Below are 13,727 nucleotides of genomic sequence, written 5' to 3' on the forward strand. Positions count from 1 at the left end.
TGCAATGCAGTTCCCAGTAGTTCTTACGGCATGTCTAATGATAAATTATAATGGACATTTGTAATGCAAAGTATCTGGAGGGCTAAAGGGTCCCCAGCCCTGGTCTCTCATATTTGATGCAAGGTTGGTTATACCAACAACATTCCAGATATGCCACAGCCATGACCAGCAAATTGCAAGGAAACCGTCTGTGACAAATCAGGTGATACCAGATATTGTGAGCTTGTAAATCCTCATGCTTTCTCCCTTTTGTTGTCCTTGACTAATCTGGAGAGTCTTTGGGTTATAATGATACAGAACAACCAAGCTTCATTTCTCCATCCACAGATCCAAACCTGCTTGCTTGTAAGGTGGGAGAGGACAACAGAAGTTTTGACCGATAAGCAAAAGAATGTGCAAGACATAGCAGACGGAAAATCAAAACAGGACTGTCTGCGCTGCTGATCCTGTCCTCCCTCTGTTGCCACTTTTGCCAGTAATTCTGCTTGGTTGTGTCACATCAGCACAATAGGAATAATTGGTTGGTTGGTTTGGGCCATAACAAATCCAGACAAGAGAAACACAACCCAAATAATAAAGCAAAAACAATCAGGCAGGGGAGTGCAGCATGAAATGGAGCTACGTGGAAAGCATCACAATAAGCCCACAATATGCAAGTCAAAAGATTTTTGCTGTTGCTGCACTGGGAATAATGTACCTGTAAATGCAGAGCAGGGAATCTGCAGATATGCAAAGGATATAACTTCTGAAAGTAAACTGCTATATGTTAAGAAATTTCCATAGTCTGATACTGAGTTACACAAACTGGCATGCAACTGATACATTCTCAGAGATTTCTTAACTTACAACCATTCAATTCCAAATGCTACATCTTTTGTTTAACAATGCAACAGGATTTCTGTCATAGAATAAATAAGCAAGGAAAAGAAACAAGCATCCTGGTTTTCAAGCAGCATACTGTTATTCTGAGAGTCATATTTCTCACAAGGATTGGAAAAAATATCTAATTCTATCTTTTCTGTTCTACAGCACATTTTTATTCATATCATAATACATAATCATTATACAGGTTAAAAAAGACAATGTTTTAGACCTAATTGATAAACGGAAGATCAACAAGTTACTGCGCCCAGATGGCAGCCACCCAAGTGTTACTAAGGAACTGAGAAATCAAGTTCCTGATCTCTTAACTAAAATATACACCTTGTCTCTTAAAACAGTCACAGTGCCAGATGTCACACCAATCTTTAAATAGGGAAGAAGGGGGGAGTCGGGAAACTACAGGCCAGTTAGCCCAACATCTGTTCCAGGGAGAAACCTTTTAGAATTCATTGAAAAGGTCAACAGGCATGTGGATGTGGGCGAACCATTAGATATTATCTATTTGGATTTTCAGAAGATGTTTGACGTGGTCCCTCAACGAAGGCTGCTGAGAAAACTCCACAGTCAGGGGATAAGAAGGCAGGTCCTCTTATGAATGGGTTGAGAACCAGGAAACCAGGAGAGTAGGTCCAGTCAACAGGCGATTTTCACAATGGCGAGAGGTGAAAAGCGGTGTGCCCCAGAGATCTGTCCTGGGACCAGTACTTTTCAATCTGTTCAGAAATGACCTGGACGCAGGGATAAGCAGGGAGGTGGCCAAGTTTGCCGTATACTTTCTGGGAATGCTCCCGTTTTGTAAGCATAACTAAATTGTTTCTTTAATTCATGGCTGGAGGATGATACCAGTTCAAGAGTCTAAATTTAGCCTCCAGCTACTGCAGTACAGAAAAGTAAATCAAGTAAAATTAAATAAAATAAACAAGCCCTGGCACTCATTATGTCCGATAATAATCATTGTCTGTCATCAATTTAATTCCAACTTATAGCAACTCTAGCCAGGGATTTGTAGGTATACTCTTCAAGTGGTCTACATTTTCTTCTTCTGATGGTACTCTGAGACAGTGCAGTTTGTTCAGGACAAAAGAGGTTGGCTCTTTACCTCGGACACACACTGGAGAACTGAACTCAGAACCTCTGACATTTCAGTCAGATATTTAACTCTCTGAGCCATCTATCCTCCCCAAGTAATGTTCACCTGGAAACATGCAGTGTATTCTGGTGGTTTGTTACAACTTTCAGCTGCAGAAGCTGGGACAGCAGATAGACTTGCACCCTAATGCACTGAGCCTCATGGCACAGTGGTTAAACTGCCGTACTGCAGCCAAAACTGTGCTCACGACCCAGGGTTCAATCCCAGGGAGCCGGCTCAAGGCTGACTCAGCCTTTTATCCTTCTGAGGTTGGTAAAATGAGTACCCAGCTCGGTTGGGGGGAGCAATGTGTAGCCTGCATAATTAACTTGTAAACCGCCCAGAGTGTGCTTGAAGCGCTATGGGGAGGAATATCAGCAGCACGCTTTGCTGTTTGCTAATGCAAAATTACATCTAAGTGAGAACCACTATCCACCCTGGAGTGGAAATCGTGGCCCTTTCTTGGCAGAGCACAGCCATGGCACACATGGCAGCAGGGCTCGCATCAAAGAGGGAATGATTGGAGGGGAGGGTTTTGAACCGCACTTCAGGTGGGCAGGAAAAGGCCATGGGCATTAGATGACATGTGTCGAGGAGGGGCTGACAAGAGAGCCGGGTGGGTGGGAGGGACCATGCTGGGTTGGGCCAGAAAGGCAGGGTGGGGATAGAGGGGGCTTGAGGGGAGGAGAGAGAAGAGGGTTGGGGGTGAAGGGGGATTTGTGGTAGGCAGGGCACGCAGCGGGGAGCAGAGGGGGCATTGCGGGAGGGTGTGTGAAAGGAAAGGGGTGGTCCTGGGAGTGAAGAGGGATGGACAAGAGGGGTTTATTTGCTTAATGGAGGTGAATGAGAAGAAAGGAATGTTATTTTCTTGGGTATATAAGGGGAAAATGAAACCCAGTCTATCAGAGGTGTTTTCTACTCTCTACACCAAGAGAGACTCTTAATAACTGACTGAATCCTCTTCAGGGAAGACCATGAAAAGCATTTCCTTCACATCGAACCCAGATAGGGTCTGAGACATATACCCCAACCCGAATATTGAAGCCAAGCCTTATGTTGCCTTTGAACAGAAGAGAAATCACCCCTTCTCTTCAGGAAAGCCCATGGAAGGGATTTCCCTGACAACCAATAACTCAAGACGGGTAGAGGAAATACTTCGCCTAATCCAAGGTTAAAGGCGCCTAAGAACGCACCACACCACTGAAGTGAAACAATGCAAAGACTGATGGTTTCCTTCAATCAGAAGAGAAATTAGTTCTTCTCTACAAGAAAGCTACGAAAGTCATTTCCTAGAACTCCAATCAAACAGGACGGGTAAAGGAAATCCTTTTCGTAATGAAAATCGCATTACGAACCCAGCCCCCCAAATCATGACGAAGCCAAGCCTGATGTTGTCTTTGAACAGAAGAGAAATCACCACTTCTGTACAGGAAAGCCCACGGAAGGGATTACCTTGACAACCAATCACTCAAGACGGGTAGAGGAAATACGTCGCCTAATCCAAGATGAAAGGCGCCTAAGGACGCACCACGCCACCGATGTGAAACAATGCAAAGTCTGATAGTTTCCTTCAACCAGAAGAGAAATTACTTCTTCTCTTCAAGAAAGCCATGACAGTCATTTCCTAGAAATCCAATCACACAGGACGGGTAAAGGAAATCCTTTTCGTAATGAAAATCGCACTACGAACCCAGCCCCCCCAATTACGACGAATCCAAGCCTGATGTTGTCTTTGAACAGAAGAGAAATCACCACTTCTGTTCAGGAAAGCCCACGGAAGGGATTTCCTTGACAACCAATCACTCAAGACGGGTAGAGGAAATACGTCGCCTAATCCAAGATGAAAGGCGCCTAAGGACGCACCACGCCACCGAAGTGAAACAATGCAAAGACTGATAGTTTCCTTCAACCAGAAGAGAAATTACTTTTTCTCTTCAAGAAAGCCATGAAAGTCATTTCCTAGAAATCCAATCACACAGGACGGGTAAAGGAAATCCTTTTCGTAATGAAAATCGCACTACGAACACAGCCCCCCCAATTACGACGAAGCCAAGCCTGATGTTATCTTTGAACAGAAGAGAAATCTCCACTTCTGTTCAGGAAAGCCCACGGAAGGGATTCCTTGACAACCAATCACTCAAGACGGGTAGAGGAAATACGTCGCCTAATCCAAGATGAAAGGCGCCTAAGGACGCACCACGCCACCGATGTGAAACAATGCAAAGACTGATAGTTTCCTTCAACCAGAAGAGAAATTACTTCTTCTCTTCAAGAAAGCCATGACAGTCATTTCCTAGAAATCCAATCACACAGGACAGGTAAAGGAAATCCTTTTCGTAATGAAAATCGCACTACGAACCCAGCCCCCCCAATTACGACGAAGCCAAGCCTGATGTTGTCTTTGAACAGAAGAGAAATCACCACTTCTGTTCAGGAAAGCCCACGGAAGGGATTTCCTTGACAACCAATCACTCAAGACGGGTAGAGGAAATACGTCGCCTAATCCAAGATGAAAGGCGCCTAAGGACGCACCACGCCACCGAAGTGAAACAATGCAAAGTCTGATAGTTTCCTTCAACCAGAAGAGAAATTACTTCTTCTCTTCAAGAAAGCCATGAAAGTCATTTCCTAGAACTCCAATCAGACAGGACGGGTAAAGGAAATCCTTTTCGTAATGAAAATCGCACTACGAACCCAGCCCCCCCAATTACGACGAATCCAAGCCTGATGTTGTCTTTGAACAGAAGAGAAATCACCACTTCTGTTCAGGAAAGCCCACGGAAGGGATTTCCTTGACAACCAATCACTCAAGACGGGTAGAGGAAATACGTCGCCTAATCCAAGATGAAAGGCGCCTAAGGACGCACCACGCCACCGATGTGAAACAATGCAAAGTCTGATAGTTTCCTTCAACCAGAAGAGAAATTACTTCTTCTCTTCAAGAAAGCCATGACAGTCATTTCCTAGAACTCCAATCAGACAGGACGGGTAAAGGAAATCCTTTTCGTAATGAAAATCGCACTACGAACCCAGCCCCCCCAATTACGACGAAGCCAAGCCTGATGTTGTCTTTGAACAGAAGAGAAATCACCACTTCTGTTCAGGAAAGCCCACGGAAGGGATTTCCTTGACAACCAATCACTCAAGACGGGTAGAGGAAATACGTCGCCTAATCCAAGATGAAAGGCGCCTAAGGACGCACCACGCCACCGATGTGAAACAACACAAAGTCTGATAGTTTCCTTCAACCAGAAGAGAAATTACTTCTTCTCTTCAAGAAAGCCATGACAGTCATTTCCTAGAAATCCAATCACACAGGACGGGTAAAGGAAATCCTTTTCGTAATGAAAATCGCACTACGAACCCAGCCCCCCCAATTACGACGAAGCCAAGCCTGATGTTGTCTTTGAACAGAAGAGAAATCACCACTTCTGTTCAGGAAAGCCCACGGAAGGGATTTCCTTGACAACCAATCACTCAAGACGGGTAGAGGAAATACGTCGCCTAATCCAAGATGAAAGGCGCCTAAGGACGCACCACGCCACCGAAGTGAAACAATGCAAAGACTGATAGTTTCCTTCAACAAGAAGAGAAATTACTTCTTCTCTTCAAGAAAGCCATGAAAGTCATTTCCTAGAACTCCAATCAGACAGGACGGGTAAAGGAAATCCTTTTCATAATGAAAATCGCACTACGAACCCAGCCCCCCCAGTTACGACGAAGCCAAGCCTGATGTTGTCTTTGAACAGAAGAGAAATCACCACTTCTGTTCAGGAAAGCCCACGGAAGGGATTTCCTTGACAACCAATCACTCAAGACGGGTAGAGGAAATACGTCGCCTAATCCAAGATGAAAGGCGCCTAAGGACGCACCACGCCACCGATGTGAAACAATGCAAAGTCTGATAGTTTCCTTCAACCAGAAGAGAAATTACTTCTTCTCTTCAAGAAAGCCATGACAGTCATTTCCTAGAACTCCAATCAGACAGGACGGGTAAAGGAAATCCTTTTCGTAATGAAAATCGCACTACAAACCTAGCCCCCCCCAATTACGACGAAGCCAAGCCTGATGTTGTCTTTGAACAGAAGAGAAATCACCACTTCTGTCCAGGAAAGCCCACGGAAGGGATTTCCTTGACAACCAATCACTCAAGACGGGTAGAGGAAATACGTCGCCTAATCCAAGATGAAAGGCGCCTAAGGACGCACCACATCCCCAAATTTAAACAATGCAAAAACTTGCCAGACACGAACCCTTCTTCAAAATGCAACGATGCCAAACCTGCTATGACCATGGAGCAGAAGAAAAACTAACAATTCTCAAATGCTTAAGTGCTCTCCTTGACACCCTCCCTCCAATGACGGGTAGAAGGAGCTCTCCTGCCTGAAGATTAGAACTTCAGCCAGCTGCAGCACGAGACGATGCCAAGCCTGCCTATATGCCGCTAAGGGAAGAGAAACCAATGCTTCCCTTCCTGAAAAAATTGAATACCAAGATTATCTTAACACCCACCCACGAGACGGGTCCATGAAATATTTCTCCTGTCTCAGCTTTAAAGCAGCACCACTCTCTAAAAGGCGAAGATGAAAGCCTGCTGAATTCACAATGACACGGGAGAAACTATCGCTACCCATCAGCCAAGGAAATAAGCAGCCTTTGCATTGTCTCATTTCAGGAAGTGCCACTGATGGGTCAATTTTAATATTGGGGTAGGGGACATGTTTCTCAGCCCCTACCTGGGTGGATGTCAAGGAAATGCTTTCCATGGTCTTCCCTGAAGAGGATTCAGTCAGTTGTTAAGAGTCTCTCTTGGGGTAGAGAGAAGAAAACAACTCTGATGGGGTCGTTTGTAGCTTCTGGGAATAGCTGATTTGAACTTTGGGGTGCAGCACACTATTTTAAGCAGAAGCGTGCATTAAATGGGTAGAAACACACCCATAAAAAGACTGTTTCTCTTTCCCCTTATATACCCAAGAAAATAACATCCCTTTCTTCTCATTCATCTCTATTATGCAAATAAACCCCTCTTGTCCATCCCTCTCCACTCCCAGGACCACCCCTTTCCTTTCACAAACCCTCCCGCAATGCCCCCTCTGCTCCCCACTTCGTGCCCTGCCTACCACAAATCCCCCTTCACCCTCAACGCTCTTCTCTCTCCTCCCCTCAAGCCCCCTCTATCCCCACCCTGCCTTTCTGGCCCAACCCAAGCATGGTCCCTCCCACCCGCCCCGCTCTCTTGTCAGTCCCTCCTCGACGCATCTCATCTAATGCCCATGGCCTTTTCCTGCCCACCTCAAGTGCATTTCTGCCCCCTCCCCTCCTCGACGCGAGCCCTGTCTATCTCCCCGTATTTTTCTGGCCACCATGAGCGTGGTTCCCCACCCCCATTCTGCAGTCATTCCCTCCATGTCCCAAGCCCTGTCCATTTCGTCCCCCCGCCCCACAAGTTTGCTTCTCTCCCCCACCCCCCGAGGAAGTTCTGTCATTCCGTGCTTGCCACACCATCTGTCTTTCCCCTCTCAGGTCATTTCCTCCCCAACACACATCCCTTCCTGATGCCAGCTGTGTTCTATTGTTTTTCTTTTGCTATCAAGGGGGCCAACTCAAGTCTCTCATAAGGAGGCATTTTCCCCTCGTTTTGCCAATGGTCGTTGGCCACAGGTTGAAAGAAAAAAGAATGGCTGGACTATGTTTCAAGTTCAGGTTTGGCAAATATAGCACTTCCACATGGTCTAGTGTGGGAACGCTCCCCTCCAGGTCACTAGCTGATGTCTGTTCTTCAGTGCAGAGTACACTCTCCTGGCATAGTGAGAGCGGCTCCTGACGGGGAGGGGTGACTCACCCATTCTGCCTATTTTCCCTTAGAGTTAGAGCGTAACTTCAAAGGATTTCTCCGGCCTATCCTGAGTGGCCATGAGGTAACTAGTGTCCCATCTGAATTCTGTCAATAATCTGTAAGCTTGTTAAGGTTCATAAAAGGGAGTTCTCAGGGCCTTGCCTAAGGAATTCCGCTGGCGGACATCTACATGTCCACTGACTTCTTGCTTCTCTCTAAAGTTAATTGCTTTCTCTTTGTTCTGTGATCACCTAAACCTTCAGTCTTTGTTTCTTGATCACTATAGTCTAGGATGTCTCTCAGGAGTGAGACGTTTCCACAGATGCAGAAGCCACTTTGTTTTATATGCCGTCACTCCAGTTCTTTCAACCAAGAGTTCACCTGCTTGCACTTGATGGGTCACTCAGCTTTCTAATGCAATGTGCACATCTCCGACGTTCTGCAGGGAGAAAGGAAGACAAAATTGCAATGGTCAGAACACTGATTTTTTTCTAGGAATAAGTACTTTTGTACTGAAATACTTCTGCTGCAAGTTCACAAAAGCATTAAAGGCAACACACCTGCATTGTTAGAGTTTGTATTTGGAAACACAGCTCTGAGCAGAAAAACACACTGGAGGCACTAGAACCCTGACATTTCCATCCATGAAAAATCAGTCAAGAATATTAGAATATTAGAATGAGATATGTAGAATAGAAATTTAAAATCTGGCACAGAAGATCTTTCTTCTTTACATAAGAAAAGAACTGTCAGATGAGAATAGTGTAAATGTGGGAAAATGCACCTTTATTTTGGCCATTTGACAATCCTGAATCAACTGTACGCTTTGATCTTAACTCCCGAAACTCTCTCATTCACTCTTTTTGACTGCTGCTTTTATTTTTTATTCTGAAGTAACCTAAGTGATGCCGTGTACGCTCTCCTAATCTTTGATCCTTACATGGATGAACACAAGTTTTCACCTATTCATAACCATGTTCTCAACCACTGCGTTACAGTTCTCAACATCAGGTGGAGAACTTTCAAAAAGAATTTACAATGTCATAACATTGTCCAATCCTACGTTTCTTTATCTCTGTAAAGGCGGCTCCGATGCATCCTTTCTCTGAACCTGAAAAGTCGCTTGCACTCTTAGAGAGGCATTTGGCAGGCACATCTGGTTTGCTATGAACGGAAAAGGCCTTGCGATACACGTCCCTTAATAGCTCCTGGACAGACTGTGAAGACAGTCCAATTCCAACCAGCTTTTAATGACGTACTGTGCAAGAACAGGTTTACCTTTGCCACTGTTTTAATGATACTTTGCCCACTACTGATTTTGTTTTAATTTTTTTAAAAAATGCTGTACATCTGTTTATTTTACGTGCCTTAAATAAGTTTCTTTAAAATGAACAAGAAATGAAATACTTCCTTCTAAGGTTTACCTGACTTATTCAACAGTTTTCAGTCAAGAGTTTTCATTTCAACCAGACAATCATAGCATTTGGCATCCCGTTTCCTCCATGTTTCTTCCTTGCTACCCATTATGCTCATTCAACCATCGGCGCACAGACGTACTTCAAAAGTCTGAAAACACAATGCACACCAAATGAACCAAAATGACAATGCAGCAGCTGACAAGACATAACATGCAAAACAGTAAGTACACCATTAACATAACAACATATATCTTCATGTATTGCTTCATATGGACAATATGAAATGGGGGGAAAATGTACCTCTTAACACCTAAAACTGAAAAGGAAAGCAGTCAAAAACTGTGCAATCTTTTCCTTATCATACCTTAGATGAAGGGGTTTTATCCCCACCCAGACACTTAAGATCAAAAAGCCCTACGGAAATGATCAGTTTAGAAGAGACTCTACAAGGGTGACTCCCGCCCCCAACGCCCCCCCCGCACGCAAGCTGGGACCTTTGAAGGGAAAAAGAGAGACAGAAAGAGGTGGCAGGCAACAAGGCAGCCCCTGGGCTGGCATTTTCTTCCACCCCCCTCCCCACTCCTGGTCTTTGGCAAACTGCGGAGTGCTCTGACACCGGGGTAATGAAACAAGAACCTACGCTGACTGGGGCCAGGAGCCCAGCCCTCGGTCCAAAGGGTCACCACCCTCTCCCGCCAGTCGCAGAGACCTACCTGCCTTGCCGCGCCCATCCAGCTGCCGATGCCCCTTCCGCCAGAGCACGCCAGGCCGGGGGATGCCAGAGGGTTGCTCAGCAACAGGCTTGAGCCCTGCCTCAGGGCGGAGCAGCGCCGGCCTTCGTGGGAATCCTCCCAGGGCGATTTGGGCGGTGAGAGAGTGGAGGACGAGGCTTTCGCTTCACTGGGCGGGGCTTGCAGGCCCTTCACAAAAGAGGCTGTGGGGCAGAAAAGGGCCCTGGCCTCCGCCTTGGGGGGACACATCCAGTTGGCATAGGCAGCAGCTCTGGTAAAGCACCCTGTCCACGCCTCACTCTACCTTGGAAGAGGAAAGGCAGACAGAGAGAGAGAGACACCATCAACCTTGAGAACCAGAGAAGGCATGGCTAGAGAAAGAGAGAGAGAGACAGAGAACTGCTCTGCTGCCACCTACAGCTCAGACTAAGCCTTGCATGCAGAGAGAGTCAAAGGCCCTTTTATTGCACCGGCTAGGGATGCCCCCAATGGATAGGAGGCAAAAGCAAGGCCATCAAAAGGGCCCACCAGAAATAAAGGAAGCTGAACAAGTCTTCGGCCTAATCAATACTCAAAGACTAAGAGCAAAGTCAACACCGTTCGGGGGAAATGCATTCCCCAGAGTAACCCAGCTTAATTGTTTTCTTTCCCTAGACTCTTCCAGGTTCACTATTAGTGAAGTCTCTTACAGAGAGGATGCACTGACCACTTTAGTCATACTTTGAGCCAGGGTGATGCAAAAGCACATCCAGGCTCAAAAGCAACCTTAAGGACAAAACCTATTCTGAGATTTAGGCAGCTAAGAGCTGTTCCCACCAAAAACAATAACAGCTTCTTACCTCCCAGCTCTCCCCACAGAGTAACAAGGTTCCAGTGCTCAAGCAGAGTTCCTCATAACAGCAAGCTGGACGACATGTTCCAACCAGAATAAAGCTGCTGCCCAGAACTGCTGAGCGCAGCCATTCCCTCTGGCTGGCCTTATATCCCATCTCCCTCCATCAGAGCCTGCAGCCTTTCCAACCAATCAGGTGCAGTCCTTTCTGAAGCCAACTAATTGGTAACTCCTGGAAGAGCAGCTCCTGGAGGTCACCAGGTGTGCCTAATTAGCACACCAAGGGAAGCCAAAAAATTCCTCCCCAGTTTCAAGGCCTATAGATAGCATTCTTCACAGCCAGGATGGCTCCTTCATTGCCTGAGCCTTCTTTCTCTCTTCTCCACTCTTTTTGTAGCTGTGAAATGAATAAGACATCCAAAATATATAAACAGGTAGCTGTTAGCTATAAGGGAGCTGAACATGTAGGTACACTTGAATTCATACAAAATGCATTTGTGACTGTTTGTGATTTTTGAGCTCAAAATAAAATGTGTTTTTGCTCCAAGAAACTCTCTGGTCTTTCCTCTGCCCTGTTTTCTGAGAGGTGGTTAGAGTGGCAGCTTTCCTGGTACCAAAACTAGGCATCTCTGAGTCAGGGAGAGGGACTGAGTTTTAAACTCTTTTGAACTCCCCCACTGCTGGCACCAGGGAGGCAAGGGTCTCTCTGAAGACAGGCAGAGGACGGTGTGGTGATGCCCTTGACACCCCCTCTGGCCGAACGCAGTCTTTTTGACTGATGGGTTTCAAGACGCTTCTCCAGCAGAATCCTGGTTCTGTCCCCTTTGGGGAGACTCTTCCTGAAGCGAAGAGCGTTTGGTCCCCATCGGAGGAGGGGTTTGGGGAGCCCAGCCTCCAGTAATGCCCAGGGAACTTTCACCTATGTGAATGGCACTATGCCTGGATCGGATCATGATGCCCAGGTGCTGGAGGCATCTGGTCTGCTTCCTTTGGTAGAGAGCTGGCCTGCCGCCTGAGGATGGTGGCTGGGTAAGTTTAATGTGTGGCAAATGGGAGGGAACATGGAGGACTCTATACAGATGCTGACGACTATGTTTCCCCCACTCCAGCTGATTGGGGCTATCCTCTCCGGCCATTCCTGCAGACACCGTATCCTAAGGACCTCCCTGGATGCACCAGCCCCTATAATGAAGCACATGGGCAAACCAGTATGGTGACAGAGTGAGCGATCCTTTGGGATGGGGAAAACGTGTTTCTGTTGTTTGCGGCACGTACAGTGTCGCCTGCTGTGTAAATCAGAAAAGGTGTCAAAAACCTTGCTAGTGTGTGCTGTGCTACATAACTTCCCCCCTAGATCCCCCCAGATGTGGGGGCTGTTATAGCCATGATGCCCCATGTGTGCTTTGAATTTGATGGGAGAAACATCCCAGGGCCGGGATCCACAGGGGGTACAGTTGCAGGACGACATTACCCATGCCTACTTTGGGCCACGAGGCAAGCAAGCTGCTGCAGGATGTGATCCGTCTTGCCCTCTCCCCACTTTTTTGGAACTGCAGAGCTGTCTTTCACATTCCAAAGCATTTCCCAAGGATTCTCCTGCTGAACCCCCCCCCCTTGCTCCTAGCTACCTCCCTAGATGCCATGCCACCCTCCTTCCGTGGGATGGCCTCGTCTTATTCCCTTTCCCCTCCTTTCTAACTCGTCATCAGTGGCAACTATAGCAAGCAGAGCTGTGCGGAGTTGTACTTTGGGCAACCATTCCTAGGCTGGGCATGTTAGGGATCACAGGGGCTCTCGTTCCTCTGACACAACTCTACACAGCTCAGGGTCTGACCTTTCACTGTCCATCTTCCTGTCTTCTTTTCTGGTTGGGTAATTTTTAGGGACTTAACTTGGGCTCTTTTCCCCATGATTGGGCAGCCGGTTTGGCTCCCACCCACTCCCTCCGCCTCCTGGCTCATGATTGGGGGGCTGCGTGGATCCATCCAACCCTAATCCTGTCCACCCTCAGCCTCCTGGTTAATTTCTGGGAGGGTTGTTTGGGTCCCTTAGAGTAGCATTCTGCACACCCTCAGCCACCTGGGTCCTTATTGGACAGCCGGCACAGGCCTCACCCACTCTCAACCTTGTTCCTAGAGCTCATGATGGGTGGATGGGGCCCTCTGCATTTGTTTTCACTCCCCACCCCATGTTAAAGGCAAGCCATGGGTTTCCTCCATCCTTCCCCTGACATTATGATGGAAAATGGAGTTTATGTTCCTTCCATTTTCCTGCCACATCATCCCCTAGGAGAAAGGCCTTGAGCCTACTTGTGTAATCATGTAATTACAAGAATAAACAAATGACACGTTGTAGATGGCATTTTATTGAGCAGGTTCAAAGAAATGGTGCTTACAACATAGTGTGCCTTGGCACTGGCATTTTGCCTCAGAAGCACCCTTGTGTCTTTGACAAAGAGAAAACAGACAGAGAGACAGACAGACAGCAGAGAGACTTGTGCAGAGCGCCTTCGTGTAGATGTGCTGCACCTGACCCATACCTGTCTGACCATACCATTGCCAGGGTCCAGGTGCAAGGCTCAGGCAGTGCTTAGTGAAATGGCTGTGGTCACGCACAGCTGAGTGGTTTGGGAGCTGCACCTGTAGCACAGCTACCTGAATAAAAAAGAGAGATGGGGGGACAACAGTCAAAGCCCTAGCCTCGTATGGAAAGGAGAGGGCAGCAGGCCATTGCTTCTTTTGAAGTCGTAGAGCACTGGACATGGCGGTGCTGTTGGGAGGTAGCTAAAGAGGGCACCAAGGGGGCATGGACTGACCTGGCTCATGGGCTTTGGCGTCTCCCTGAAGTCTATTGTTCGCATGCAGAGTTTCAGCTTTCTCACAACAACTTCACTTCAGCC

The 13,727-nt window shown here is 47.0% G+C and overlaps 1 long non-coding RNA gene across 2 annotated transcripts; it reads right to left on the reverse strand.

Moving 5' to 3' along the window:
* Nucleotides 1–1,014: 1,014 nt before the first annotated feature.
* On the reverse strand, nt 1,015–13,015 carry LOC144588264 (uncharacterized). 2 transcript variants are annotated; one of them, XR_013543752.1, is made up of 3 exons: nt 10,836–13,015; nt 9,272–9,413; nt 1,015–8,286 (listed from the first exon to the last, which is right to left on the reverse strand). It is a non-coding gene; the product is annotated as an uncharacterized LOC144588264 (long non-coding RNA). The 2 variants fall into 2 exon arrangements; XR_013543751.1 differs by lacking the exon at nt 10,836–13,015 and adding an exon at nt 9,979–10,318.
* Nucleotides 13,016–13,727: the final 712 nt, after the last annotated feature.

This window comes from Pogona vitticeps, chromosome 3, assembly GCF_051106095.1.
Source record: "Pogona vitticeps strain Pit_001003342236 chromosome 3, PviZW2.1, whole genome shotgun sequence".
Lineage (NCBI taxonomy): Eukaryota > Metazoa > Chordata > Lepidosauria > Squamata > Agamidae > Pogona > Pogona vitticeps.